General features: G+C 46.5%; 25 non-coding genes across 25 annotated transcripts; all 25 read right to left on the bottom strand.

Annotated features, from left to right (window-relative positions):
- Positions 1-633: 633 nt before the first annotated feature.
- trnar-ucu (transfer RNA arginine (anticodon UCU)) lies at positions 634-723 on the bottom strand. The gene is given in 2 exon segments: positions 634-669; positions 687-723. It is a non-coding gene; the product is annotated as a tRNA-Arg (tRNA).
- Positions 724-950: 227 nt separating this feature from the next.
- On the bottom strand, positions 951-1,040 carry trnar-ucu (transfer RNA arginine (anticodon UCU)). Its single transcript is given in 2 exon segments — positions 951-986; positions 1,004-1,040. It is a non-coding gene; the product is annotated as a tRNA-Arg (tRNA).
- A 541-nt stretch (positions 1,041-1,581) lies between these two features.
- On the bottom strand, positions 1,582-1,671 carry trnar-ucu (transfer RNA arginine (anticodon UCU)). The gene is given in 2 exon segments: positions 1,582-1,617; positions 1,635-1,671. It is a non-coding gene; the product is annotated as a tRNA-Arg (tRNA).
- A 5,432-nt stretch (positions 1,672-7,103) lies between these two features.
- trnar-ucu (transfer RNA arginine (anticodon UCU)) lies at positions 7,104-7,193 on the bottom strand. The gene is given in 2 exon segments: positions 7,104-7,139; positions 7,157-7,193. It is a non-coding gene; the product is annotated as a tRNA-Arg (tRNA).
- A 227-nt stretch (positions 7,194-7,420) lies between these two features.
- On the bottom strand, positions 7,421-7,510 carry trnar-ucu (transfer RNA arginine (anticodon UCU)). Its single transcript is given in 2 exon segments — positions 7,421-7,456; positions 7,474-7,510. It is a non-coding gene; the product is annotated as a tRNA-Arg (tRNA).
- Positions 7,511-8,054: 544 nt separating this feature from the next.
- Positions 8,055-8,144, bottom strand: trnar-ucu (transfer RNA arginine (anticodon UCU)). The gene is given in 2 exon segments: positions 8,055-8,090; positions 8,108-8,144. It is a non-coding gene; the product is annotated as a tRNA-Arg (tRNA).
- A 227-nt stretch (positions 8,145-8,371) lies between these two features.
- On the bottom strand, positions 8,372-8,461 carry trnar-ucu (transfer RNA arginine (anticodon UCU)). The gene is given in 2 exon segments: positions 8,372-8,407; positions 8,425-8,461. It is a non-coding gene; the product is annotated as a tRNA-Arg (tRNA).
- A 227-nt stretch (positions 8,462-8,688) lies between these two features.
- Positions 8,689-8,778, bottom strand: trnar-ucu (transfer RNA arginine (anticodon UCU)). The gene is given in 2 exon segments: positions 8,689-8,724; positions 8,742-8,778. It is a non-coding gene; the product is annotated as a tRNA-Arg (tRNA).
- Positions 8,779-9,005: 227 nt separating this feature from the next.
- On the bottom strand, positions 9,006-9,095 carry trnar-ucu (transfer RNA arginine (anticodon UCU)). Its single transcript is given in 2 exon segments — positions 9,006-9,041; positions 9,059-9,095. It is a non-coding gene; the product is annotated as a tRNA-Arg (tRNA).
- A 227-nt stretch (positions 9,096-9,322) lies between these two features.
- On the bottom strand, positions 9,323-9,412 carry trnar-ucu (transfer RNA arginine (anticodon UCU)). The gene is given in 2 exon segments: positions 9,323-9,358; positions 9,376-9,412. It is a non-coding gene; the product is annotated as a tRNA-Arg (tRNA).
- A 1,451-nt stretch (positions 9,413-10,863) lies between these two features.
- On the bottom strand, positions 10,864-10,953 carry trnar-ucu (transfer RNA arginine (anticodon UCU)). Its single transcript is given in 2 exon segments — positions 10,864-10,899; positions 10,917-10,953. It is a non-coding gene; the product is annotated as a tRNA-Arg (tRNA).
- Positions 10,954-11,770: 817 nt separating this feature from the next.
- trnar-ucu (transfer RNA arginine (anticodon UCU)) lies at positions 11,771-11,860 on the bottom strand. Its single transcript is given in 2 exon segments — positions 11,771-11,806; positions 11,824-11,860. It is a non-coding gene; the product is annotated as a tRNA-Arg (tRNA).
- Positions 11,861-12,677: 817 nt separating this feature from the next.
- trnar-ucu (transfer RNA arginine (anticodon UCU)) lies at positions 12,678-12,767 on the bottom strand. The gene is given in 2 exon segments: positions 12,678-12,713; positions 12,731-12,767. It is a non-coding gene; the product is annotated as a tRNA-Arg (tRNA).
- Positions 12,768-13,311: 544 nt separating this feature from the next.
- On the bottom strand, positions 13,312-13,401 carry trnar-ucu (transfer RNA arginine (anticodon UCU)). The gene is given in 2 exon segments: positions 13,312-13,347; positions 13,365-13,401. It is a non-coding gene; the product is annotated as a tRNA-Arg (tRNA).
- Positions 13,402-15,803: 2,402 nt separating this feature from the next.
- Positions 15,804-15,893, bottom strand: trnar-ucu (transfer RNA arginine (anticodon UCU)). Its single transcript is given in 2 exon segments — positions 15,804-15,839; positions 15,857-15,893. It is a non-coding gene; the product is annotated as a tRNA-Arg (tRNA).
- Positions 15,894-16,120: 227 nt separating this feature from the next.
- On the bottom strand, positions 16,121-16,210 carry trnar-ucu (transfer RNA arginine (anticodon UCU)). Its single transcript is given in 2 exon segments — positions 16,121-16,156; positions 16,174-16,210. It is a non-coding gene; the product is annotated as a tRNA-Arg (tRNA).
- Positions 16,211-16,754: 544 nt separating this feature from the next.
- On the bottom strand, positions 16,755-16,844 carry trnar-ucu (transfer RNA arginine (anticodon UCU)). The gene is given in 2 exon segments: positions 16,755-16,790; positions 16,808-16,844. It is a non-coding gene; the product is annotated as a tRNA-Arg (tRNA).
- A 227-nt stretch (positions 16,845-17,071) lies between these two features.
- trnar-ucu (transfer RNA arginine (anticodon UCU)) lies at positions 17,072-17,161 on the bottom strand. Its single transcript is given in 2 exon segments — positions 17,072-17,107; positions 17,125-17,161. It is a non-coding gene; the product is annotated as a tRNA-Arg (tRNA).
- Positions 17,162-17,388: 227 nt separating this feature from the next.
- trnar-ucu (transfer RNA arginine (anticodon UCU)) lies at positions 17,389-17,478 on the bottom strand. The gene is given in 2 exon segments: positions 17,389-17,424; positions 17,442-17,478. It is a non-coding gene; the product is annotated as a tRNA-Arg (tRNA).
- Positions 17,479-17,705: 227 nt separating this feature from the next.
- Positions 17,706-17,795, bottom strand: trnar-ucu (transfer RNA arginine (anticodon UCU)). Its single transcript is given in 2 exon segments — positions 17,706-17,741; positions 17,759-17,795. It is a non-coding gene; the product is annotated as a tRNA-Arg (tRNA).
- A 227-nt stretch (positions 17,796-18,022) lies between these two features.
- Positions 18,023-18,112, bottom strand: trnar-ucu (transfer RNA arginine (anticodon UCU)). Its single transcript is given in 2 exon segments — positions 18,023-18,058; positions 18,076-18,112. It is a non-coding gene; the product is annotated as a tRNA-Arg (tRNA).
- Positions 18,113-18,973: 861 nt separating this feature from the next.
- Positions 18,974-19,063, bottom strand: trnar-ucu (transfer RNA arginine (anticodon UCU)). Its single transcript is given in 2 exon segments — positions 18,974-19,009; positions 19,027-19,063. It is a non-coding gene; the product is annotated as a tRNA-Arg (tRNA).
- Positions 19,064-20,095: 1,032 nt separating this feature from the next.
- Positions 20,096-20,169, bottom strand: trnat-agu (transfer RNA threonine (anticodon AGU)). The gene has a single exon. It is a non-coding gene; the product is annotated as a tRNA-Thr (tRNA).
- Positions 20,170-24,721: 4,552 nt separating this feature from the next.
- On the bottom strand, positions 24,722-24,811 carry trnar-ucu (transfer RNA arginine (anticodon UCU)). Its single transcript is given in 2 exon segments — positions 24,722-24,757; positions 24,775-24,811. It is a non-coding gene; the product is annotated as a tRNA-Arg (tRNA).
- Positions 24,812-26,983: 2,172 nt separating this feature from the next.
- Positions 26,984-27,073, bottom strand: trnar-ucu (transfer RNA arginine (anticodon UCU)). Its single transcript is given in 2 exon segments — positions 26,984-27,019; positions 27,037-27,073. It is a non-coding gene; the product is annotated as a tRNA-Arg (tRNA).
- Positions 27,074-27,566: the final 493 nt, after the last annotated feature.

Genomic DNA, 27,566 nt, shown 5'->3' with positions numbered 1-27,566 from the left:
GACTCTGGGGGGACTCGAACCCACAACCTTTGAATGGCCACACACCTGCGTCTAGAAGTCCAATGCGCTATCCATTGCACCACAGAGCACAGTATGTGTTAAAGTTTTGACAGTTGCTCTTCAGCAGGAGGCTAAATGTCATGACCTAACAACTGCTTACATAAAGGAAAGGCACCGCTGGGATTTGAACCCAGGACTTCCTGTTTACTAGACAGGCGCTATGACCAGCTAAGCCACGGAGCCACGCCATGGCTTTTTACTGTGGATTGGTGTCATTAGTGAGGAGCGATGAATTTTGTTGTTTTCAAAGAAAAAATGACTCTGGTGGGACTTGAACCCACAACCTTTGAATGGCCACACACCTGCGTCTAGAAGTCCAATGCACTATCCATTGCGCCACAGAGCCTAGTATGTGTTAAAGTTTTGACAGTTGCTCTTCAGCAGGAGGCTAAATGTCATGACCTAACAACTGCTTACATAATAGAAAGGCACCGGTGGGATTTGAACCCAGGACTTCCTGTTTACTAGACAGGCGCTATGACCAGCTAACCCATGGCGCCACGCCATGGCTTTTTACTGTGGATTGGTGTCATTAGTGAGGAGCGATGAATTTTGTTGTTTTCAAAGAAAAAACGACTCTGGTGGGACTCGAACCCACAACCTTTGAATGGCCACACACCTGTGTCTAGAAGTCCAATGCGCTATCCATTGCGCCACAGAGCCCAGTATGTGTTAAAGTTTTGACAGTTGCTCTTCAGCATGAGGCTGAATGTCATGACCTAACAACTGCTTACATAATAGAAAGGCACCTCTGGGATTTGAACCCAGGACTTCCTGTTTACTAGACAGGCGCTATGACCAGCTAAGCCACGGCGCCACACCATGGCTTTTTACTGTGGATTGGTGTCATTAGTGTGGAGCGATGAATTTTGTTGTTTTCAAAGAAAAAACGACTCTGGTGGGACTCGAACCCACAACCTTTGAATGGCCACACACCTGCGTCTAGAAGTCCAATGCGCTATCCATTGCGCCACAGAGCCCAGTATGTGTTAAAGTTTTGACAGTTGCTCTTCAGCAGGAGGCTAAATGTCATGACCTAAAAACTGCTTATATAAAGGAAAGGCACTGCTGGGATTTGAACCCAGGACTTCCTGTTTACTAGACAGTCGCTATGACCAGCTAAGCCACGGCGCCGCGCCATGGCTTTTTACTGTGCATTGGTGTCATTAGTGAGGAGCGATGAATTTTGTTTTCAAAGAAAAAATGACTCTGGTGGGACATGAACCCACAACCTTTGAATGGCCACACACCTGCATCTAGATGTCCAATGCTCTATCCATTGCGCCACAGAGCCCAGTATGTGTTAAAGTTTTGACAGTTGCTCTTCAGCATGAGGCTGAATGTCATGACCTAACAACTGCTTACATAATAGAAAGGCACCTCTGGGATTTGAACCCAGGACTTCCTGTTTACTAGACAGGCGCTATGACCAGCTAAGCCACGGCGCCACACCATGGCTTTTTACTGTGGATTGGTGTCATTAGTGAGGAGCGATGAATTTTGTTGTTTTCAAAGAAAAAACGACTCTGGTGGGACTCGAACCCACAACCTTTGAATGGCCACACACCTGCGTCTAGAAGTCCAATGCGCTATCCATTGCGCCACAGAGCCCAGTATGTGTTAAAGTTTTGACAGTTGCTCTTCAGCAGGAGGCTAAATGTCATGACCTAAAAACTGCTTATATAAAGGAAAGGCACCGCTCGGATTTGAACCCAGGACTTCCTGTTTACTAGACAGGCGCTATGAACAGCTAAGCCACGGCGCCACGCCATGGCTTTTTACTGTGGATTGGTGTCATTAGTGAGGAGCGATGAATTTTGTTGTTTTCAAAGAAAAAACGACTCTGGGGGGACTCGAACCCACAACCTTTGAATGGCCACACACCTGCGTCTAGAAGTCCAATGCGCTATCCATTGCGCCACAGAGCACAGTATGTGTTAAAGTTTTGACAGTTGCTCTTCAGCAGGAGGCTAAATGTCATGACCTAACAACTGCTTACATAAAGGAAAGGCACCGCTGGGATTTGAACCCAGGACTTCCTGTTTACTAGACAGGCGCTATGACCAGCTAAGCCACGGAGCCGCGCCATGGCTTTTTACTGTGGATTGGTGTCATTAGTGAGGAGCGATGAATTTTGTTGTTTTCAAAGAAAAAATGACTCTGGTGGGACTTGAACCCACAACCTTTGAATGGCCACACACCTGCGTCTAGAAGTCCAATGCACTATCCATTGCGCCACAGAGCCCAGTATGTGTTAAAGTTTTGACAGTTGCTCTTCAGCAGGAGGCTAAATGTCATGACCTAACAACTGCTTACATAAAGGAAAGGCACCGCTGGTATTTGAACCCAGGACTTCCTGTTTACCACTAGGAACCCGACGGCCGCGAAAATTTTCGCAAGGCTTAGTAAGGTCCATGTAGCCCACTCCCCTGCTGTGAAGAGATTAACGCCCATTGTCTTGGTAATGCGGTGGAAGCGTCTCACCCCCAGCTCATACGCCTGCCAAAGCACAAGCGGCTCACCTCCAAGCTCATACAAGGCACCAAACGTGATACTTCACGAAAAACTTGGTTACAAACAAGCAGACTGTATATGTTACCGATCCTACAACAAACAGCGGAAATTTTGTAGACTCGTGTTTCAAAAGATACAATTCAAGCGCACGTAGAGAGTTTCTCAAATGAGTCCCGTCAAACAATAAAAATAAATAAAATTGTCTGAACCTCTTTGTATATTGTTTGAAGCTCTTTGTATATTTACTACACTATATAATATTTGTTACACTTTCTGTTTCCGCGTTTGAATTCGCGTTTGAAAAGCTAAGAAATTATATGGCGCAATTATATATATGGCTGATAAATGTTGTGATCTAAACAGCAGACTGGAAAAGGAGAGGAAAAGACAGGAAGAACAAATTCATGTGCTGTAAAACAACTTTATTTTGATCAAACATGGATGTCTATTCCGGGTTTCTTGAAGTGGAATGTCAAGAAAGTTGAGGGTGTCTTGAAGTTGAGGGTGTACTCGCCAGATGCACTTGCCGCATGCAACACACGCGTTGATGCTGTGGAGAACAATTCAAGGTACACCTTACATTTTGAATAAAATCTTTCAGAAGACAAAAATACGTAACATATGTGGTGTTACGTATGTAGGCCTACTTATCAACGTACCTTCATGTAGTTGTAGCCAACAGTTGCTACACAGCCAGGGTGTACTCGCTGCATGCAACGGGCCACCGGCGTGTTCCTGCGCGCACTGTGTATGCACGCACCTTCATGATGTCTGTCAACGGCGCACTGCAAAGAACAAAGTACATGTTATATTTTGAACGAATTTATTCATGTGTACCAGCCAGGGACCCTCTTTCTTACATTTGCGGCAGGTTCATCGTTCATCGCTGCCAAGGTCAACGGGCCACCGGCGTGTTCCTGCGCGCACTGTGTATGCACGCACAGAAGTACATGTTATATTTAGAACGAATTCATTCATGTATAAATTGATTCTGTGAAAATATCACAGGCATGGGTCATAACAGAACGGGAATCCAATTCCAGCAACCATGAGAAAAATAACCAGCAACCACGACGAGAAATAAACAGAGGACTAACACGGAAACAGACATGAAATGGCAGGAGATGCGGGGCAGACCGTGACACCGGGTTTCATGATGTGCGACTGTGGAACAGAAAGAGAAGAGATTTTTGGTTATGTTCAAATAATAGTGTGTGTGTATATATATGTGTGTGTGATTGGTTGTCTGTAACGTAGCTGTGTTAACAATTGTAAAGCGCCTTGGGTATTTAGATAAGGCGCTATATAAATTGAAACATTAATTCATTCATATATATATAAATATACTTATCGACGTACCTTCATGTAGTTTTAGGTACACAGTTGCCACACAGCCAGGGACACTCTGCCCTACACTTGCGACAGGTGTACTTGCCGCATGCAGCGCACGGGGTTATGCTGTGGTTCCGGTTGCAGTTTGTCTGCACCTGACACGTAGTCTTCTTTCCAGGAGCAGGCGAAGGACGTGGCGTTCTCTTCAACTCCTTTTCCTGTAGGAAACGAAGACGGAGTTCCTCAGCAAGAGTACACATAAAAACTCTCCTACTCTCTGGACCCCGTACATGCCGTGTACAAAACATGCGCGTTCATCGCTGCCAGGTCAAGTATGTTATAAAACACTGCAACGGGCCACCGGCGTGTTCCTGCGCGCACTGTGTATGCACGCGCCTTCTGGTCCATGATGTCAACGGCGCACTGCAAAGAACAAATACAAAGAAGTACATGTTATATTTTGCCGACCAACAGTCCGACATCGCTCCAACTGGACAGAGGACTGCTCGTAGAAATAGGATTGCTACGAATGCCATAAACTCGCTGACCGACAAACTCCAGCTGCTGTCTGTTCTGCGGGCTTCATGGACAGTGCAGTCTGTGATGATTCGCAGCATCTCCATGTCGAGCAAACACAGAAAACTCTGCAGTCTGCTTGTGATCCTACGCTGTATTAGTAAAAGTAAACAAATGACGCTAGGTAAATTACACGTACTAAATATCATTCAAACACAAGCAGAAACACTGGAAAGAAATATGAAGTTACTATACCTTTGCATGCTCTGTAGGCCCGGACGGCTCAACAAATGTTGAATTAGGCGAACAGCTGCTGACACGAGAGCGTGCGATGCCAACCTTCTCCCAAACAGTTCCATCTTTTGCCCGTACGGTTGGTGCAGGTGTGGTGTCAGCCTGTGTCCGTCTCTTCCTTGGAGGGCTCTGTTGTACCTCATCCGATGTACTGCTTCTTTCTTCATCGGATGAATCGCTGGTCAAAAAACAGGAGGGTCCTTCTCCCGCATCGGACTCACAGCAGTCCTCGTTGGTCAGCAAAGCCGCAACTTCTTGACCGGTGAACGTCCTCTGTCTTGCCATGGTGTTTTGCGTCGTCTCCACACAGGATAGTAGTGAAAATGTAAGTCGCCTGCCTTTGGGTTTCAGCTTTTATCATGACTCTGAAGAACACACCCACAACAGCGCATACTAATTATACTTTATTATAATAGGTGGCGCTTCACACATAACGCCGAAACCGAAACCGGGCTAATCCCCTGCATACACGGGAACAATAAAAGTTGATTGGACCCGTGATAATGGTTCACGGCAATCCGTGAATATCAGTCAAACACAAGCATAAACACTGCAAAAAATATTATATTACTATGCTGTATGAGTAAAAATAAATAAATGACGCTAAGTTATTTACACAAACGAAATATCTTATTTACACAAACGAAATATCAGTCAAACACAAGCATAAACACTGCAAAAAATATTATATTACTATGCTGTATGAGTAAAAATAAATAAATGACGCTAAGTTATTTACACAAACGAAATATCTTATTTACACGAACGAAATATCAGTCAAACACAAGAAAACACAAAAATATTATATTACTATGCTGTATGAGTAAAAATAAATAAATGACGCTAAGTTATTTACACAAACGAAATATCTTATTTACACGAACGAAATATCAGTCAAACACAAGCATAAACACTGCAAAAAAATATTATGTTACTATGCTGTATGAGTAAAAATAAGTAAATGTAAAAATAATTATTACTTTACTATACCTTTATTACTTTGTTGCTGCTATTGAAGTGCATACACAAGAAAATCTGGGACGCTTGCTTCATACATAACGCCAATACCACGCTAATGATAATGTGTTTCACGGGAACAATATGAACCCGTGATAATGGTTGGTTCAGCCATGTAAATGTGTGGCGCTATTGAAGTGCATACACAAGAAAATCTGGGACGTTTGCTTCATACATAACGCCAATACCACGCTAATGATAATGTGTTTCACGGGAACAATATGGACCCGTGATAATGGTTGGTTCAGCCATGTAAATGTGTGGCGCTATTGAAGTGCATGCACAAGAAAATCTGAGACGCTTGCTTCATACATAACGCCAATACCACGCTAATGATAATGGTTCACCGCTCTAAATAATACTTATGTCAATATGTAGCGCTTCACACATAACGCCGAAACAGGGCTAAACTTTATTTATTTATTTTAGACTACAAACTAGACCTGGTGCACACAGACTGCACACAGACTAGACCTGGTGCACCACAGAGCTCCTGCCACAGAGCTCCTGCCTGTCTTTCTGCTCCTGTCTTGCTCTGAAATTAACATATGTATGGTCCTGCTAATTGGGCAGGAGAAGGAGGGGTGATGTCCTCAGAACCTTGAAATCTCAGGAGTTCCAGTGTTACTAGACAGGCGCTATGACCAGCTAAGCCACGGCGCCGCGCCATGGCTTTTTACTGTGCATTGGTGTCATTAGTGAGGAGCGATGAATTTTGTTGTTTTCAAAGAAAAAACAACTCTGGTGGGACTCGAACCCACAACCTTTGAATGGCCACACACCTGCATCTAGAAGTCCAATGCGCTATCCATTGCGCCACAGAGCCCAGTATGTGTTAAAGTTTTGACAGTTGCTCTTCAGCATGAGGCTGAATGTCATGACCTAACAACTGCTTACATAATAGAAAGGCACCGCTGGGATTTGAACCCAGGACTTCCTGTTTACTAGACAGGCGATATGACCAGCTAAGCCACGGCGCCACGCCATGGCTTTTTACTGTGGATTGGTGTCATTAGTGAGGAGCGATGAATTTTGTTGTTTTCAAAGAAAAAATGACTCTGGTGGGACTTAAGCCCACAACCTTTGAATGGCCACACACCTGCGTCTAGAAGTCCAATGCGCTATCCATTGCGCCACAGAGCCCAGTATGTGTTAAAGTTTTGACAGTTGCTCTTCAGCATGAGACTGAATGTCATGACCTAACAACTGCTTACATAAAGGAAAGGCACCGCTGGGACTTGAACCCAGGACTTCCTGTTTACTAGACAGGCGCTATGACCAGCTAAGCCACGGCGCCACGCCATGGCTTTTTACTGTGGATTGGTGTCATTAGTGAGGAGCGATGAATTTTGTTGTTTTCAAAGAAAAAATGACTCTGGTGGGACTCGAACCCACAACCTTTGAATGGCCACACACCTGCGTCTAGAAGTCCAATGCGCTATCCATTGCGCCACAGAGCCCAGCATGTGTTAAAGTTTTGACAGTTGCGCTTCAGCAGGAGGCTAAATGTCATGACCTAACAACTGCTTACATAAAGGAAAGGCACCGCTGGGATTTGAACCCAGGATTTCCTGTTTACTAGACAGGCGCTATGACCAGCTAAGCCACGGCGCCACGCCATGGCTGTTTACTGTGGATTGGTGTCATTAGTGAGGAGCGATGAATTTTGTTGTTTTCAAAGAAAAAACGACTCTGGTGGGACTCGAACCCACAACCTTTGAATGGCCACACACCTGCGTCTAGAAGTCCAATGCGCTATCCATTGCGCCACAGAGCCCAGTATGTGTTAAAGTTTTGACAGTTGCTCTTCAGCATGAGGCTGAATGTCATGACCTAACAACTGCTTACATAATAGAAAGGCACCGCTGAGATTTGAACCCAGGACTTCCTGTTTACTAGACAGGCGCTATGACCGGCTAACCCATGGCGCCACGCCATGGCTTTTTACTGTGGATTGGTGTCATTAGTGAGGAGCGATGAATTTTGTTGTTTTCAAAGAAAAAATGACTCTGGTGGGACTTAAGCCCACAACCTTTGAATGGCCACACACCTGCGTCTAGAAGTCCAATGCGCTATCCATTGCGCCACAGAGCCCAGTATGTGTTAAAGTTTTGACAGTTGCTCTTCAGCAGGAGGCTAAATGTCATGACCTAACAACTGCTTACATAAAGGAAAGGCACCGCTGGGATTTGAACCCAGGATTTCCTGTTTACTAGACAGGCGCTATGACCAGCTAAGCCACGGCGCCACGCCATGGCTGTTTACTGTGGATTGGTGTCATTAGTGAGGAGCGATGAATTTTGTTGTTTTCAAAGAAAAAACGACTCTGGTGGGACTCGAACCCACAACCTTTGAATGGCCACACACCTGCATCTAGAAGTCCAATGCGCTATCCATTGCGCCACAGAGCCCAGTATGTGCTAAAGTTTTGACAGTTGCTCTTCAGCAGGAGGCTAAATGTCATGACCTAACAACTGCTTACATAAAGGAAAGGCACCGCTGGGACTTGAACCCAGGACTTCCTGTTTACTAGACAGGCGCTATGACCAGCTAAGCCACGGCGCCACGCCATGGCTTTTTACTGTGGATTGGTGTCATTAGTGAGGAGCGATGAATTTTGTTGTTTTCAAAGAAAAAATGACTCTGGTGGGACTCGAACCCACAACCTTTGAATGGCCACACACCTGCGTCTAGAAGTCCAATGCGCTATCCATTGCGCCACAGAGCCCGGCATGTGTTAAAGTTTTGACAGTTGCTCTTCAGCAGGAGGCTAAATGTCATGACCTAACAACTGCTTACATAAAGGAAAGGCACCGCTGGGATTTGAACCCAGGATTTCCTGTTTACTAGACAGGCGCTATGACCAGCTAAGCCACGGCGCCACGCCATGGCTGTTTACTGTGGATTGGTGTCATTAGTGAGGAGCGATGAATTTTGTTGTTTTCAAAGAAAAAACGACTCTGGTGGGACTCGAACCCACAACCTTTGAATGGCCACACACCTGCGTCTAGAAGTCCAATGCGCTATCCATTGCGCCACAGAGCCCAGTATGTGTTAAAGTTTTGACAGTTGCTCTTCAGCATGAGGCTGAATGTCATGACCTAACAACTGCTTACATAATAGAAAGGCACCGCTGAGATTTGAACCCAGGACTTCCTGTTTACTAGACAGGCGCTATGACCGGCTAACCCATGGCGCCACGCCATGGCTTTTTACTGTGGATTGGTGTCATTAGTGAGGAGCGATGAATTTTGTTGTTTTCAAAGAAAAAACGACTCTGGTGGGACTCGAACCCACAACCTTTGAATGGCCACACACCTGCGTCTAGAAGTCCAATGCGCTATCCATTGCGCCACAGAGCCCAGCATGTGTTAAAGTTTTGACAGTTGCTCTTCAGCAGGAGGCTAAATGTCATGACCTAACAACTGCTTACATAATAGAAAGGCACCGCTGGGATTTGAACCCAGGACTTCCTGTTTACTAGACAGGCGCTATGACCAGCTAAGCCACGGCGCCACACAATGGCTTTTTACTGTGGATTGGTGTCATTAGTGAGGAGCAATGAATTTTGTTGTTTTCAAAGAAAAAACGACTCTGGTGGGACTCGAACCCACAACCTTTGAATGGCCACACACCTGCGTCTAGAAGTCCAATGCGCTATCCATTGCGCCACAGAGCCCAGTATGTGTTAAAGTTTTGACAGTTGCTCTTCAGCAGGAGGCTAAATGTCATGACCTAACAACTGCTTACATAAAGGAAAGGCACCGCTGGGATTTGAACGCAGGACTTCCTGTTTACTAGACAGGCGCTATGACCAGCTAAGCCACGGAGCCGCGCCATGGCTTTTTACTGTGGATTGGTGTCATTAGTGAGGAGCGATGAATTTTGTTGTTTTCAAAGAAAAAATGACTCTGGTGGGACTTAAGCCCACAACCTTTGAATGGCCACACACCTGCGTCTAGAAGTCCAATGCGCTATCCATTGCGCCACAGAGCCCAGTATGTGTTAAAGTTTTGACAGTTGCTCTTCAGCAGGAGGCTAAATGTCATGACCTAACAACTGCTTACATAAAGGAAAGGCACCGCTGGGATTTGAACCCAGGACTTCCTGTTTACTAGACAGGCGCTATGACCAGCTAAGCCACGGCGCCACGCCATGGCTTTTTACTGTGCATTGGTGTCATTAGTGAGGAGCGATGAATTTTGTTGTTTTCAAAGAAAAAACGACTCTGGTGGGACTTGAACCCACAACCTTTGAATGGCCACACACCTGCATCTAGATGTCCAATGCTCTATCCATTGCGCCACAGAGCCCAGTATGTGTTAAAGTTTTGACAGTTGCTCTTCAGCATGAGGCTGAATGTCATGACCTAACAACTGCTTACATAATAGAAAGGCACCGCTGGGATTTGAACCCAGGACTTCCTGTTTACTAGACAGGCGCTATGACCAGCTAAGCCACGGCACCACGCCATGGCTTTTAGCTGTGGATTGGTGTCATTAGTGAGGAGCGATGAATTTTGTTGTTTTCAAAGAAAAAAGACTCTGGTGGGACTCGAACACACAACCTTTGAATGGCCACACACCTGCGTCTAGAAGTCTAATGCGCTATCCATTGCGCCACAGAGCCCAGTATGTGTTAAAGTTTTGACAGTTGCTCTTCAGCAGGAGGCTAAATGTCATGACCTAACAACTGCTTACATAAAGGAAAGGCACCGCTGGGATTTGAACCCAGGACTTCCTGTTTACTAGACAGGCGCTATGACCAGCTAAGCCACGGCGACACGCCATGGCTTTTTACTGTGCATTGGTGTCATTAGTGAGGAGCGATGAATTTTGTTGTTTTCAAAGAAAAAACGACTCTGGTGGGACTTCCAATGCGCTATCCATTGCACCACAGAGCCCAGTATGTGTTAAAGTTTTGACAGTTGCTCTTCAGCAGGAGGCTAAATGTCATGACCTAACAACTGCTTACATAATAGAAAGGCACCGCTGGGATTTGAACCCAGGACTTCCTGTTTACTAGACAGGTGCTATGACCAGCTAAGCCACGGCGCCACGCCATGGCTTTTTACTGTGGATTGGTGTCATTAGTGAGGAGCGATGAATTTTGTTGTTTTCAAAGAAAAAACGACTCTGGTGGGACTCGAACCCACAACCTTTGAATGGCCACACACCTGCATCTAGAAGTCCAATGCGCTATCCATTGCGCCACAGAGCCCAGTATGTGTTAAAGTTTTGACAGTTGCTCTTCAGCAGGAGGCTAAATGTCATGACCTAAAAACTGCTTACATAATAGAAAGGCACCGCTGGGATTTGAACCCAGGACTTCCTGTTTACTAGACAGGCGCTATGACCAGCTAAGCCACGGCGCCACGCCATGGCTTTTAGCTGTGGATTGGTGTCATTAGTGAGGAGCGATGAATTTTGTTGTTTTCAAAGAAAAAAGACTCTGGTGGGACTCGAACACACAACCTTTGAATGGCCACACACCTGCGTCTAGAAGTCTAATGCGCTATCCATTGCGCCACAGAGCCCAGTATGTGTTAAAGTTTTGACAGTTGCTCTTCAGCAGGAGGCTAAATGTCATGACCTAACAACTGCTTACATAAAGGAAAGGCACCGCTGGGATTTGAACCCAGGACTTCCTGTTTACTAGACAGGCGCTATGACCAGCTAAGCCACGGCGACACGCCATGGCTTTTTACTGTGCATTGGTGTCATTAGTGAGGAGCGATGAATTTTGTTGTTTTCAAAGAAAAAACGACTCTGGTGGGACTTCCAATGCGCTATCCATTGCACCACAGAGCCCAGTATGTGTTAAAGTTTTGACAGTTGCTCTTCAGCAGGAGGCTAAATGTCATGACCTAAAAACTGCTTACATAATAGAAAGGCACCGCTGGGATTTGAACCCAGGACTTCCTGTTTACTAGACAGGTGCTATGACCAGCTAAGCCACGGCGCCACGCCATGGCTTTTTACTGTGGATTGGTGTCATTAGTGAGGAGCGATGAATTTTGTTGTTTTCAAAGAAAAAACGACTCTGGTGGGACTCGAACCCACAACCTTTGAATGGCCACACACCTGCATCTAGAAGTCCAATGCGCTATCCATTGCGCCACAGAGCCCAGTATGTGTTAAAGTTTTGACAGTTGCTCTTCAGCAGGAGGCTAAATGTCATGACCTAAAAACTGCTTACATAATAGAAAGGCACCGCTGGGATTTGAACCCAGGACTTCCTGTTTACTAGACAGGCGCTATGACCAGCTAAGCCACGGCGCCACGCCATGGCTTTTAGCTGTGGATTGGTGTCATTAGTGAGGAGCGATGAATTTTGTTGTTTTCAAAGAAAAAAGACTCTGGTGGGACTCGAACACACAACCTTTGAATGGCCACACACCTGCGTCTAGAAGTCTAATGCGCTATCCATTGCGCCACAGAGCCCAGCATGTGTTAAAGTTTTGACAGTTGCTCTTCAGCAGGAGGCTAAATGTCATGACCTAACAACTGCTTACATAAAGGAAAGGCACCGCTGGGATTTGAACCCAGGACTTCCTGTTTACTAGACAGGCGCTATGACCAGCTAAGCCACGGCGACACGCCATGGCTTTTTACTGTGCATTGGTGTCATTAGTGAGGAGCGATGAATTTTGTTGTTTTCAAAGAAAAAACGACTCTGGTGGGACTTCCAATGCGCTATCCATTGCACCACAGAGCCCAGTATGTGTTAAAGTTTTGACAGTTGCTCTTCAGCAGGAGGCTAAATGTCATGACCTAAAAACTGCTTACATAATAGAAAGGCACCGCTGGGATTTGAACCCAGGACTTCCTGTTTACTAGACAGGTGCTATGACCAGCTAAGCCACGGCGCCACGCCATGGCTTTTTACTGTGGATTGGTGTCATTAGTGAGGAGCGATGAATTTTGTTGTTTTCAAAGAAAAAACGACTCTGGCGGGACTCGAACCCACAACCTTTGAATGGCCACACACCTGCATCTAGAAGTCCAATGCGCTATCCATTGCGCCACAGAGCCCAGTATGTGTTAAAGTTTTGACAGTTGCTCTTCAGCAGGAGGCTAAATGTCATGACCTAAAAACTGCTTACATAAAGGAAAGGCACCGCTGGGATTTGAACCCAGGACTTCCTGTTTACTAGACAGGCGCTATGACCAGCTAAGCCACGGCGCCACGCCATGGCTTTTTACTGTGGATTGGTGTCATTAGTGAGGAGCGATGAATTTTGTTGTTTTCAAAGAAAAAACGACTCTGGGGGGACTCGAACCCACAACCTTTGAATGGCCACACACCTGCGTCTAGAAGTCCAATGCGCTATCCATTGCGCCACAGAGCACAGTATGTGTTAAAGTTTTGACAGTTGCTCTTCAGCAGGAGGCTAAATGTCATGACCTAACAACTGCTTACATAATAGAAAGGCACCGCTGGGATTTGAACCCAGGACTTCCTGTTTACTAGACAGGTGCTATGACCAGCTAAGCCACGGCGCCACGCCATGGCTTTTTACTGTGGATTGGTGTCATTAGTGAGGAGCGATGAATTTTGTTGTTTTCAAAGAAAAAACGACTCTGGTGGGACTCGAACCCACAACCTTTGAATGGCCACACACCTGCATCTAGAAGTCCAATGCGCTATCCATTGCGCCACAGAGCCCAGTATGTGTTAAAGTTTTGACAGTTGCTCTTCAGCAGGAGGCTAAATGTCATGACCTAAAAACTGCTTACATAAAGGAAAGGCACCGCTGGGATTTGAACCCAGGACTTCCTGTTTACTAGACAGGCGCTATGACCAGCTAAGCCACGGCGCCACGCCATGGCTTTTTACTGTGGATTGGTGTCATTAGTGAGGAGCGATGAATTTTGTTGTTTTCAAAGAAAAAACGACTCTGGGGGGACTCGAACCCACAACCTTTGAATGGCCACACACCTGCGTCTAGAAGTCCAATGCGCTATCCATTGCGCCACAGAGCACAGTATGTGTTAAAGTTTTGACAGTTGCTCTTCAGCAGGAGGCTAAATGTCATGACCTAACAACTGCTTACATAAAGGAAAGGCACCGCTGGGATTTGAACCCAGGACTTCCTGTTTACTAGACAGGCGCTATGACCAGCTAAGCCACGGCGCCACGCCATGGCTTTTTACTGTGCATTGGTGTCATTAGTGAGGAGCGATGAATTTTGTTGTTTTCAAAGAAAAAACGACTCTGGTGGGACTTGAACCCACAACCTTTGAATGGCCACACACCTGCATCTAGATGTCCAATGCTCTATCCATTGCGCCACAGAGCCCAGTATGTGTTAAAGTTTTGACAGTTGCTCTTCAGCATGAGGCTGAATGTCATGACCTAACAACTGCTTACATAATAGAAAGGCACTGCTGGGATTTGAACCCAGGACTTCCTGTTTACTAGACAGGCGCTATGACCAGCTAAGCCACGGCGCCACGCCATGGCTTTTAGCTGTGGATTGGTGTCATTAGTGAGGAGCGATGAATTTTGTTGTTTTCAAAGAAAAACGACTCTGGTGGGACTCGAACACACAACCTTTGAATGGCCACACACCTGCGTCTAGAAGTCTAATGCGCTATCCATTGCGCCACAGAGCCCAGTATGTGTTAAAGTTTTGACAGTTGCTCTTCAGCAGGAGGCTAAATGTCATGACCTAACAACTGCTTACATAAAGGAAAGGCACCGCTGGGATTTGAACCCAGGACTTCCTGTTTACTAGACAGGCGCTATGACCAGCTAAGCCACGGCGACACGCCATGGCTTTTTACTGTGCATTGGTGTCATTAGTGAGGAGCGATGAATTTTGTTGTTTCCAAAGAAAAAACGACTCTGGTGGGACTTCCAATGCGCTATCCATTGCACCACAGAGCCCAGTATGTGTTAAAGTTTTGACAGTTGCTCTTCAGCAGGAGGCTAAATGTCATGACCTAACAACTGCTTACATAATAGAAAGGCACCGCTGGGATTTGAACCCAGGACTTCCTGTTTACTAGACAGGTGCTATGACCAGCTAAGCCACGGCGCCACGCCATGGCTTTTTACTGTGGATTGGTGTCATTAGTGAGGAGCGATGAATTTTGTTGTTTTCAAAGAAAAAACGACTCTGGTGGGACTCGAACCCACAACCTTTGAATGGCCACACACCTGCGTCTAGAAGTCTAATGCGCTATCCATTGCGCCACAGAGCCCAGTATGTGTTAAAGTTTTGACAGTTGCTCTTCAGCAGGAGGCTAAATGTCATGACCTAAAAACTGCTTACATAAAGGAAAGGCACCGCTGGGATTTGAACCCAGGACTTCCTGTTTACTAGACAGGCGCTATGACCAGCTAAGCCACGGCGCCACGCCATGGCTTTTTACTGTGGATTGGTGTCATTAGTGAGGAGCGATGAATTTTGTTGTTTTCAAAGAAAAAACGACTCTGGGGGCAGTCGAACCCACAACCTTTGAATGGCCACACACCTGCGTCTAGAAGTCCAATGCGCTATCCATTGCGCCACAGAGCACAGTATGTGTTAAAGTTTTGACAGTTGCTCTTCAGCAGGAGGCTAAATGTCATGACCTAACAACTGCTTACATAAAGGAAAGGCACCGCTGGTATTTGAACCCAGGACTTCCTGTTTACTAGACAGGCGCTATGACCAGCTAAGCCACGGCGCCGCGCCATGGCTTTTTACTGTGCATTGGTGTCATTAGTGAGGAGCGATGAGTTTTGTTGTTTTCAAAGAAAAAACAACTCTGGTGGGACTCGAACCCACAACCTTTGAATGGCCACACACCTGCATCTAGAAGTCCAATGCGCTATCCATTGCGCCACAGAGCCCAGTATGTGTTAAAGTTTTGACAGTTGCTCTTCAGCATGAGGCTGAATGTCATGACCTAACAACTGCTTACATAATAGAAAGGCACCGCTGGGATTTGAACCCAGGACTTCCTGTTTACTAGACAGGCGATATGACCAGCTAAGCCACGGCGCCACGCCATGGCTTTTTACTGTGGATTGGTGTCATTAGTGAGGAGCGATGAATTTTGTTGTTTTCAAAGAAAAAACGACTCTGGTGGGACTCGAACCCACAACCTTTGAATGGCCACACACCTGCATCTAGAAGTCCAATGCGCTATCCATTGCGCCACAGAGCCCAGTATGTGTTAAAGTTTTGACAGTTGCTCTTCAGCAGGAGGCTAAATGTCATGACCTAACAACTGCTTACATAAAGGAAAGGCACCGCTGGGACTTGAACCCAGGACTTCCTGTTTACTAGACAGGCGCTATGACCAGCTAAGCCACGGCGCCACGCCATGGCTTTTTACTGTGGATTGGTGTCATTAGTGAGGAGCGATGAATTTTGTTGTTTTCAAAGAAAAAATGACTCTGGTGGGACTCGAACCCACAACCTTTGAATGGCCACACACCTGCGTCTAGAAGTCCAATGCGCTATCCATTGCGCCACAGAGCCCAGCATGTGTTAAAGTTTTGACAGTTGCTCTTCAGCAGGAGGCTAAATGTCATGACCTAACAACTGCTTACATAAAGGAAAGGCACCGCTGGGATTTGAACCCAGGATTTCCTGTTTACTAGACAGGCGCTATGACCAGCTAAGCCACGGCGCCACGCCATGGCTGTTTACTGTGGATTGGTGTCATTAGTGAGGAGCGATGAATTTTGTTGTTTTCAAAGAAAAAACGACGCTGGTGGGACTCGAACCCACAACCTTTGAATGGCCACACACCTGCATCTAGAAGTCCAATGCGCTATCCATTGCGCCACAGAGCCCAGTATGTGTTAAAGTTTTGACAGTTGCTCTTCAGCAGGAGGCTAAATGTCATGACCTAACAACTGCTTACATAAAGGAAAGGCACCGCTGGGACTTGAACCCAGGACTTCCTGTTTACTAGACAGGCGCTATGACCAGCTAAGCCACGGCACCACGCCATGGCTTTTTACTGTGGATTGGTGTCATTAGTGAGGAGTGATGAATTTTGTTGTTTTCAAAGAAAAAATGACTCTGGTGGGACTCGAACCCACAACCTTTGAATGGCCACACACCTGCGTCTAGAAGTCCAATGCGCTATCCATTGCGCCACAGAGCCCAGCATGTGTTAAAGTTTTGACAGTTGCTCTTCAGCAGGAGGCTAAATGTCATGACCTAACAACTGCTTACATAAAGGAAAGGCACCGCTGGGATTTGAACCCAGGATTTCCTGTTTACTAGACAGGCGCTATGACCAGCTAAGCCACGGCGCCACGCCATGGCTGTTTACTGTGGATTGGTGTCATTAGTGAGGAGCGATGAATTTTGTTGTTTTCAAAGAAAAAACGACTCTGGTGGGACTCGAACCCACAACCTTTGAATGGCCACACACCTGCGTCTAGAAGTCCAATGCGCTATCCATTGCGCCACAGAGCCCAGTATGTGTTAAAGTTTTGACAGTTGCTCTTCAGCAGGAGGCTAAATGTCATGACCTAACAACTGCTTACATAAAGGAAAGGCACCGCTGGGACTTGAACCCAGGACTTCCTGTTTACTAGACAGGTGCTATGACCAGCTAAGCCACGGCGCCACGCCATGGCTGTTTACTGTGGATTGGTGTCATTAGTGAGGAGTGATGAATTTTGTTGTTTTCAAAGAAAAAATGACTCTGGTGGGACTCGAACCCACAACCTTTGAATGGCCACACACCTGCGTCTAGAAGTCCAATGCGCTATCCATTGCGCCACAGAGTCCAGTATGTGTTAAAGTTTTGACAGTTGCTCTTCAGCAGGAGGCTAAATGTCATGACCTAACAACTGCTTACATAAAGGAAAGGCACCGCTGGGACTTGAACCCAGGACTTCCTGTTTACTAGACAGGCGCTATGACCAGCTAAGCCACGGCGCCACGCCATGGCTTTTTACTGTGGATTGGTGTCATTAGTGAGGAGCGATGAATTTTGTTGTTTTCAAAGAAAAAATGACTCTGGTGGGACTCGAACCCACAACCTTTGAATGGCCACACACCTGCGTCTAGAAGTCCAATGCGCTATCCATTGCGCCACAGAGCCCAGCATGTGTTAAAGTTTTGACAGTTGCTCTTCAGCAGGAGGCTAAATGTCATGACCTAACAACTGCTTACATAAAGGAAAGGCACCGCTGGGATTTGAACCCAGGATTTCCTGTTTACTAGACAGGCGCTATGACCAGCTAAGCCACGGCGCCACGCCATGGCTTTTTACTGTGGATTGGTGTCATTAGTGAGGAGCGATGAATTTTGTTGTTTTCAAAGAAAAAATGACTCTGGTGGGACTCGAACCCACAACCTTTGAATGGCCACACACCTGCGTCTAGAAGTCCAATGCGCTATCCATTGCGCCACAGAGCCCAGCATGTGTTAAAGTTTTGACAGTTGCTCTTCAGCAGGAGGCTAAATGTCATGACCTAACAACTGCTTACATAAAGGAAAGGCACCGCTGGGATTTGAACCCAGGATTTCCTGTTTACTAGACAGGCGCTATGACCAGCTAAGCCACGGCGCAACGCCATGGCTGTTTACTGTGGATTGGTGTCATTAGTGAGGAGCGATGAATTTTGTTGTTTTCAAAGAAAAAACGACTCTGGTGGGACTCGAACCCACAACCTTTGAATGGCCACACACCTGCGTCTAGAAGTCCAATGCGCTATCCATTGTGCCACAGAGCCCAGTATGTGTTAAAGTTTTGACAGTTGCTCTTCAGCATGAGGCTGAATGTCATGACCTAACAACTGCTTACATAATAGAAAGGCACCGCTGGGATTTGAACCCAGGACTTCCTGTTTACTAGACAGGCGCTATGACCAGCTAAGCCACGGCACCACGCCATGGCTTTTTACTGTGGATTGGTGTCATTAGTGAGGAGCAATGAATTTTGTTGTTTTCAAAGAAAAAACGACTCTGGGGGGACTCGAACCCACAACCTTTGAATGGCCACACACCTGCGTCTAGAAGTCCAATGCGCTATCCATTGCGCCACAGAGCCCAGTATGTGTTAAAGTTTTGACAGTTGCTCTTCAGCAGGAGGCTAAATGTCATGACCTAACAACTGCTTACATAATGGAAAGGCACCGCTGGGATTTGAACCCAGGATTTCCTGTTTACTAGACAGGCGCTATGACCAGCTAAGCCACGGCGCCACGCCATGCCTGTTTACTGTGGATTGGTGTCATTAGTGAGGAGCGATGAATTTTGTTGTTTTCAAAGAAAAAACGACTCTGGTGGGACTCGAACCCACAACCTTTGAATGGCCACACACCTGCGTCTAGAAGTCCAATGCGCTATCCATTGCGCCACAGAGCCCAGTATGTGTTTAAGTTTTGACAGTTGCTCTTCAGCATGAGGCTGAATGTCATGACCTAACAACTGCTTACATAATAGAAAGGCACCGCTGGGATTTGAACCCAGGACTTCCTGTTTACTAGACAGGCGCTATGACCAGCTAAGCCACAGCGCCACGCCATGGCTTTTTACTGTGGATTGGTGTCATTAGTGAGGAGCGATGAATTTTGTTGTTTTCATAGAAAAAACGACTCTGGGGGGACTCGAACCCACAACCTTTGAATGGCCACACACCTGCGTCTAGAAGTCCAATGCGCTATCCATTGCGCCACAGAGCACAGTATGTGTTAAAGTTTTGACAGTTGCTCTTCAGCAGGAGGCTAAATGTCATGACCTAACAACTGCTTACAATAAAGGAAAGGCACCGCTGGGATTTGAACCCAGGACTTCCTGTTTACTAGACAGGCGCTATGACCAGCTAAGCCACGGAGCCACGCCATGGCTTTTTACTGTGGATTGGTGTCATTAGTGAGGAGCGATGAATTTTGTTGTTTTCAAAGAAAAAACGACTCTGGGGGGACTCGAACCCACAACCTTTGAATGGCCACACACCTGCGTCTAGAAGTCCAATGTGCTATCCATTGCGCCACAGAGCACAGTATGTGTTAAAGTTTTGACAGTTGCTCTTCAGCATGAGGCTGAATGTCATGACCTAACAACTGCTTACATAATAGAAAGGCACCGCTGGGATTTGAACCCAGGACTTCCTGTTTACTAGACCGGCGCTATGACCAGCAAAGCCACGGCGCCACGCCATGGCTTTTTACTGTGGATTGGTGTCATTAGTGAGGAGCGATGAATTTTGTTGTTTTCAAAGAAAAAAAGACTCTGGTGGGACTCGAACCCAGAACCTTTGAATGGCCACACACCTGCGTCTAGAAGTCCAATGCGCTATCCATTGCGCCACAGAGCACAGTATGTGTTAAAGTTTTGACAGTTGCTCTTCAGCATGAGGCTGAATGTCATGACCTAACAACTGCTTACATAATAGAAAGGCACCGCTGGGATTTGAACCCAGGACTTCCTGTTTACTAGACAGGCGCTATGACCAGCTAAGCCACGGTGCCACGCCATGGCTTTTTACTGTGCATTGGTGTCATTAGTGAGGAGCGATGAATTTTGTTGTTTTCAAAGAAAAAATGACTCTGGTGGGACTTAAGCCCACAACCTTTGAATGGCCACACACCTGCGTCTAGAAGTCCAATGCGCTATCCATTGCGCCACAGAGCCCAGTATGTGTTAAAGTTTTGACAGTTGCTCTTCAGCAGGAGGCTAAATGTCATGACCTAACAACTGCTTACATAAAGGAAAGGCACCGCTGGGATTTGAACCCAGGACTTCCTGTTTACTAGACAGGCGCTATGACCAGGTAAGCCACGGCGCCACGCCATGGCTTTTTACTGTGCATTGGTGTCATTAGTGAGGAGCGATGAATTTTGTTGTTTTCAAAGAAAAAACGACTCTGGTGGGATTTGAACCCACAACCTTTGAATGGCCACACACCTGCATCTAGATGTCCAATGCTCTATCCATTGCGCCACAGAGCCCAGTATGTGTTAAAGTTTTGACAGTTGCTCTTCAGCATGAGGCTGAATGTCATGACCTAACAACTGCTTACATAATAGAAAGGCACCGCTGGGATTTGAACCCAGGACTTCCTGTTTACTAGACAGGCGCTATGACCAGCTAAGCCACGGCGCCACGCCATGGCTTTTAACTGTGGATTGGTGTCATTAGTGAGGAGCGATGAATTTTGTTGTTTTCAAAGAAAAAACGACTCTGGTGGGACTCGAACACACAACCTTTGAATGGCCACACACCTGCGTCTAGAAGTCTAATGCGCTATCCATTGCGCCACAGAGCCCAGTATGTGTTAAAGTTTTGACAGTTGCTCTTCAGCAGGAGGCTAAATGTCATGACCTAACAACTGCTTACATAAAGTAAAGGCACCGCTGGGATTTGAACCCAGGACTTCCTGTTTACTAGACAGGCGCTATGACCAGCTAAGCCACGGCGACACGCCATGGCTTTTTACTGTGCATTGGTGTCATTAGTGAGGAGCGATGAATTTTGTTGTTTTCAAAGAAAAAACGACTCTGGTGGGACTTCCAATGCGCTATCCATTGCACCACAGAGCCCAGTATGTGTTAAAGTTTTGACAGTTGCTCTTCAGCAGGAGGCTAAATGTCATGACCTAACAACTGCTTACATAATAGAAAGGCACCGCTGGGATTTGAACCCAGGACTTCCTGTTTACTAGACAGGTGCTATGACCAGCTAAGCCACGGCGCCACGCCATGGCTTTTTACTGTGCATTGGTGTCATTAGTGAGGAGCGATGAATTTTGTTGTTTTCAAAGAAAAAACGACTCTGGTGGGACTTGAACCCACAACCTTTGAATGGTCACACACCTGCATCTAGATGTCCAATGCTCTATCCATTGCGCCACAGAGCCCAGTATGTGTTAAAGTTTTGACAGTTGCTCTTCAGCATGAGGCTGAATGTCATGACCTAACAACTGCTTACATAATAGAAAGGCACCGCTGGGATTTGAACCCAGGACTTCCTGTTTACTAGACAGGCGCTATGACCAGCTAAGCCACGGCGCCACGCCATGGCTTTTTACTGTGGATTGGTGTCATTAGTGAGGAGCGATGAATTTTGTTGTTTTCAAAGAAAAAACGACTCTGGTGGGACTTGAACCCACAACCTTTGAATGGCCACACACCTGCATCTAGATGTCCAATGCTCTATCCATTGCGCCACAGAGCCCAGTATGTGTTAAAGTTTTGACAGTTGCTCTTCAGCATGAGGCTGAATGTCATGACCTAACAACTGCTTACATAATAGAAAGGCACCGCTGGGATTTGAACCCACAACCTTCAAATGGCCACACACCTGCGTCTAGAAGTCCAATGCGCTATCCATTACGCCACAGAGCCCAGTATGTGTTAAAGTTTTGACAGTTGCTCTTCAGCATGAGGCTGAATGTCATGACCTAACAACTGCTTACATAATAGAAAGGCACCGCTGGGATTTGAACCCAGGACTTCCTGTTTACTAGACAGGCGCTATGACCAGCTAAGCCACGGCGCCACGCCATGGCTTTTAACTGTGGATTGGTGTCATTAGTGAGGAGCGATGAATTTTGTTGTTTTCAAAGAAAAAACGACTCTGGTGGGACTCGAACCCACAACCTTTGAATGGCCACACACCTGCGTCTAGAAGTCTAATGCGCTATCCATTGCGCCACAGAGCCCAGTATGTGTTAAAGTTTTGACAGTTGCTCTTCAGCAGGAGGCTAAATGTCATGACCTAACAACTGCTTACATAAAGGAAAGGCACCGCTGGGATTTGAACTCAGGACTTCCTGTTTACTAGACAGGCGCTATGGCCAGCTAAGCCACGGTGACACGCCATGGCTTTTTACTGTGCATTGGTGTCATTAGTGAGGAGCGATGAATTTTGTTGTTTTCAAAGAAAAAACGACTCTGGTGGGACTTCCAATGCGCTATCCATTGCACCACAGAGCCCAGTTTGTGTTAAAGTTTTGACAGTTGCTCTTCAGCAGGAGGCTAAATGTCATGACCTAACAACTGCTTACATAAAGGAAAGGCACCGCTGGGATTTGAACCCAGGACTTCCTGTTTACTAGACAGGCGCTATGACCAGCTAAGCCACGGAGCCACGCCATGGCTTTTTACTGTGGATTGGTGTCATTAGTGAGGAGCGATGAATTTTGTTGTTTTCAAAGAAAAAACGACTCTGGGGGGACTCGAACCCACAACCTTTGAATGGCCACACAACTGCGTCTAGAAGTCCAATGTGCTATCCATTGCGCCACAGAGCCCAGTATGTGTTAAAGTTTTGACAGTTGCTCTTCAGCATGAGGCTGAATGTCATGACCTAACAACTGCTTACATAATAGAAAGGCACCGCTGGGATTTGAACCCAGGACTTCCTGTTTACTAGACCGGCGCTATGACCAGCAAAGCCACGGCGCCACGCCATGGCTTTTTACTGTGGATTGGTGTCATTAGTGAGGAGCGATGAATTTTGTTGTTTTCAAAGAAAAAAAGACTCTGGTGGGACTCGAACCCAGAACCTTTGAATGGCCACACACCTGCGTCTAGAAGTCCAATGCGCTATCCATTGCGCCACAGAGCACAGTATGTGTTAAAGTTTTGACAGTTGCTCTTCAGCATGAGGCTGAATGTCATGACCTAACAACTGCTTACATAATAGAAAGGCACCGCTGGGATTTGAACCCAGGACTTCCTGTTTACTAGACAGGCGCTATGACCAGCTAAGCCACGGCGCCACGCCATGGCTTTTTACTGTGCATTGGTGTCATTAGTGAGGAGCGATGAATTTTGTTGTTTTCAATGAAAAAATGACTCTGGTGGGACTTAAGCCCACAACCTTTGAATGGCCACACACCTGCGTCTAGAAGTCCAATGCGCTATCCATTGCGCCACAGAGCCCAGTATGTGTTAAAGTTTTGACAGTTGCTCTTCAGCAGGAGGCTAAATGTCATGACCTAACAACTGCTTACATAAAGGAAAGGCACCGCTGGGATTTGAACCCAGGACTTCCTGTTTACTAGACAGGCGCTATGACCAGGTAAGCCACGGCGCCACGCCATGGCTTTTTACTGTGCATTGGTGTCATTAGTGAGGAGCGATGAATTTTGTTGTTTTCAAAGAAAAAACAACTCTGGTGGGATTTGAACCCACAACCTTTGAATGGCCACACACCTGCATCTAGATGTCCAATGCTCTATCCATTGCGCCACAGAGCCCAGTATGTGTTAAAGTTTTGACAGTTGCTCTTCAGCATGAGGCTGAATGTCATGACCTAACAACTGCTTACATAATAGAAAGGCACCGCTGGGATTTGAACCCAGGACTTCCTGTTTACTAGACAGGCGCTATGACCAGCTAAGCCACGGCGCCACGCCATGGCTTTTAACTGTGGATTGGTGTCATTAGTGAGGAGCGATGACTTTTGTTGTTTTCAAAGAAAAAACGACTCTGGTGGGACTCGAACCCACAACCTTTGAATGGCCACACACCTGCGTCTAGAAGTCTAATGCGCTATCCATTGCGCCACAGAGCCCAGTATGTGTTAAAGTTTTGACAGTTGCTCTTCAGCAGGAGGCTAAATGTCATGACCTAACAACTGCTTACATAAAGTAAAGGCACCGCTGGGATTTGAACCCAGGACTTCCTGTTTACTAGACAGGCGCTATGACCAGCTAAGCCACGGCGACACGCCATGGCTTTTTACTGTGCATTGGTGTCATTAGTGAGGAGCGATGAATTTTGTTGTTTTCAAAGAAAAAACGACTCTGGTGGGACTTCCAATGCGCTATCCATTGCACCACAGAGCCCAGTATGTGTTAAAGTTTTGACAGTTGCTCTTCAGCAGGAGGCTAAATGTCATGACCTAACAACTGCTTACATAATAGAAAGGCACCGCTGGGATTTGAACCCAGGACTTCCTGTTTACTAGACAGGTGCTATGACCAGCTAAGCCACGGCGCCACGCCATGGCTTTTTACTGTGGATTGGTGTCATTAGTGAGGAGCGATGAATTTTGTTGTTTTCAAAGAAAAAACGACTCTGGTGGGACTCGAACCCACAACCTTTGAATGGCCACACACCTGCGTCTAGAAGTCCAATGCGCTATCCATTGCGCCACAGAGCCCAGTATGTGTTAAAGTTTTGACAGTTGCTCTTCAGCAGGAGGCTAAATGTCATGACCTAAAAACTGCTTACATAAAGGAAAGGCACCGCTGGGATTTGAACCCAGGACTTCCTGTTTACTAGACAGGCGCTATGACCAGCTAAGCCACGGCGCCGCGCCATGGCTTTTTACTGTGCATTGGTGTCATTAGTGAGGAGCGATGAATTTTGTTGTTTTCAAAGAAAAAACGACTCTGGTGGGACTTGAACCCACAACCTTTGAATGGCCACACACCTGCGTCTAGATGTCCAATGCTCTATCCATTGCGCCACAGAGCCCAGTATGTGTTAAAGTTTTGACAGTTGCTCTTCAGCATGAGGCTGAATGTCATGACCTAACAACTGCTTACATAATAGAAAGGCACCGCTGGGATTTGAACCCAGGACTTCCTGTTTACTAGACAGGCGCTATGACCAGCTAAGCCACGGCGCCACGCCATGGCTTTTTACTGTGGATTGGTGTCATTAGTGAGGAGCGATGAATTTTGTTGTTTTCAAAGAAAAAACGACTCTGGTGGGACTTGAACCCACAACCTTTGAATGGCCACACACCTGCATCTAGATGTCCAATGCTCTATCCATTGCGCCACAGAGCCCAGTATGTGTTAAAGTTTTGACAGTTGCTCTTCAGCATGAGGCTGAATGTCATGACCTAACAACTGCTTACATAATAGAAAGGCACCGCTGGGATTTGAACCCACAACCTTCAAATGGCCACACACCTGCGTCTAGAAGTCCAATGCGCTATCCATTACGCCACAGAGCCCAGTATGTGTTAAAGTTTTGACAGTTGCTCTTCAGCATGAGGCTGAATGTCATGACCTAACAACTGCTTACATAATAGAAAGGCACCGCTGGGATTTGAACCCAGGACTTCCTGTTTACTAGACAGGCGCTATGACCAGCTAAGCCACGGCGCCACGCCATGGCTTTTAACTGTGGATTGGTGTCATTAGTGAGGAGCGATGAATTTTGTTGTTTTCAAAGAAAAAACGACTCTGGTGGGACTCGAACCCACAACCTTTGAATGGCCACACACCTGCGTCTAGAAGTCTAATGCGCTATCCATTGCGCCACAGAGCCCAGTATGTGTTAAAGTTTTGACAGTTGCTCTTCAGCAGGAGGCTAAATGTCATGACCTAACAACTGCTTACATAAAGGAAAGGCACCGCTGGGATTTGAACTCAGGACTTCCTGTTTACTAGACAGGCGCTATGGCCAGCTAAGCCACGGTGACACGCCATGGCTTTTTACTGTGCATTGGTGTCATTAGTGAGGAGCGATGAATTTTGTTGTTTTCAAAGAAAAAACGACTCTGGTGGGACTTCCAATGCGCTATCCATTGCACCACAGAGCCCAGTTTGTGTTAAAGTTTTGACAGTTGCTCTTCAGCAGGAGGCTAAATGTCATGACCTAACAACTGCTTACATAAAGGAAAGGCACCGCTGGGATTTGAACCCAGGACTTCCTGTTTACTAGACAGGCACTATGACCAGCTAAGCCACGGCGCCGCGCCATGGGCCTCGAACCCACGACCTTACCACACACCTGCGTCTAGAAGTCCAATGCGCTATCCATTGCACCACAGAGCTCAGTATGTGTTAAAGTTTTGTCAGTTGCTCTTCAGCATGAGGCTGAATGTCATGACCTAACAACTGCTTACATAATAGAAAGGCACAGCTGGGATTTGAACCCAGGACTTCCTGTTTACTAGACAGGGGCTATGATCAGCTAAGCCACGGCGCCGTACCATGGCTTTTTACTGTGGATTGGTGTCATTAGTGAGGAGCGATAAATTTTTTTGTTTTCAAAGAAAAAATGACTGGTGGGACTCGAACCCACAACCTTTGAATGGCCACACACCTGCGTCTAGAAGTCCAATGCGCTAGCCATTGCGCCACACAGCTCAGTATGTGTTAAAGTTTTGAGAGTTGCTCTTCAGCATGAGGCTAAATGTCATGACCTAACAACTGCTTACATAAAGGAAAGGCACCGCTGGGATTTGAACCCAGGACTTCCTGTTTACTAGACAGGCGCTATGACCAGCTAAGCCACGGCGCCACGCCATGGCTTTTTACTGTGGATTGGTGTCATTAGTGAGGAGCGATGAATTTTGTTGTTTTCAAAGAAAAAACGACTCTGGTGGGACTCGAACCCACAACCTTTGAATGGCCACACACCTGCATCTAGAAGTCCAATGCGCTATCCATTGCGCCACAGAGTCCAGTATGTGTTAAAGTTTTGACAGTTGCTCTTCAGCAGGAGGCTAAATGTCATGACCTAACAACTGCTTACATAAAGGAAAGGCACCGCTGGGATTTGAACCCAGGATTTCCTGTTTACTAGACAGGCGCTATGACCAGCTAAGCCACGGCGCCACGCCATGGCTGTTTACTGTGGATTGGTGTCATTAGTGAGGAGCGATGAATTTTGTTGTTTTCAAAGAAAAAACGACTCTGGGGGGACTTGAACCCACAACCTTTGAATGGCCACACACCTGCATCTAGATGTCCAATGCTCTATCCATTGCGCCACAGAGCCCAGTATGTGTTAAAGTTTTGACAGTTGCTCTTCAGCATGAGGCTGAATGTCATGACCTAACAACTGCTTACATAATAGAAAGGCACCGCTGGGATTTGAACCCAGGACTTCCTGTTTACTAGACAGGCGCTATGACCAGCTAACCCATGGCGCCACGCCATGGCTTTTTACTATGG

Source organism: Brachyhypopomus gauderio, chromosome 7 (assembly GCF_052324685.1).
Source record: "Brachyhypopomus gauderio isolate BG-103 chromosome 7, BGAUD_0.2, whole genome shotgun sequence".
NCBI lineage: Eukaryota > Metazoa > Chordata > Actinopteri > Gymnotiformes > Hypopomidae > Brachyhypopomus > Brachyhypopomus gauderio.
The sequence above is the reverse complement of the archived record's forward strand: the minus strand, read 5'-3'. Positions and strand labels throughout refer to the sequence as shown.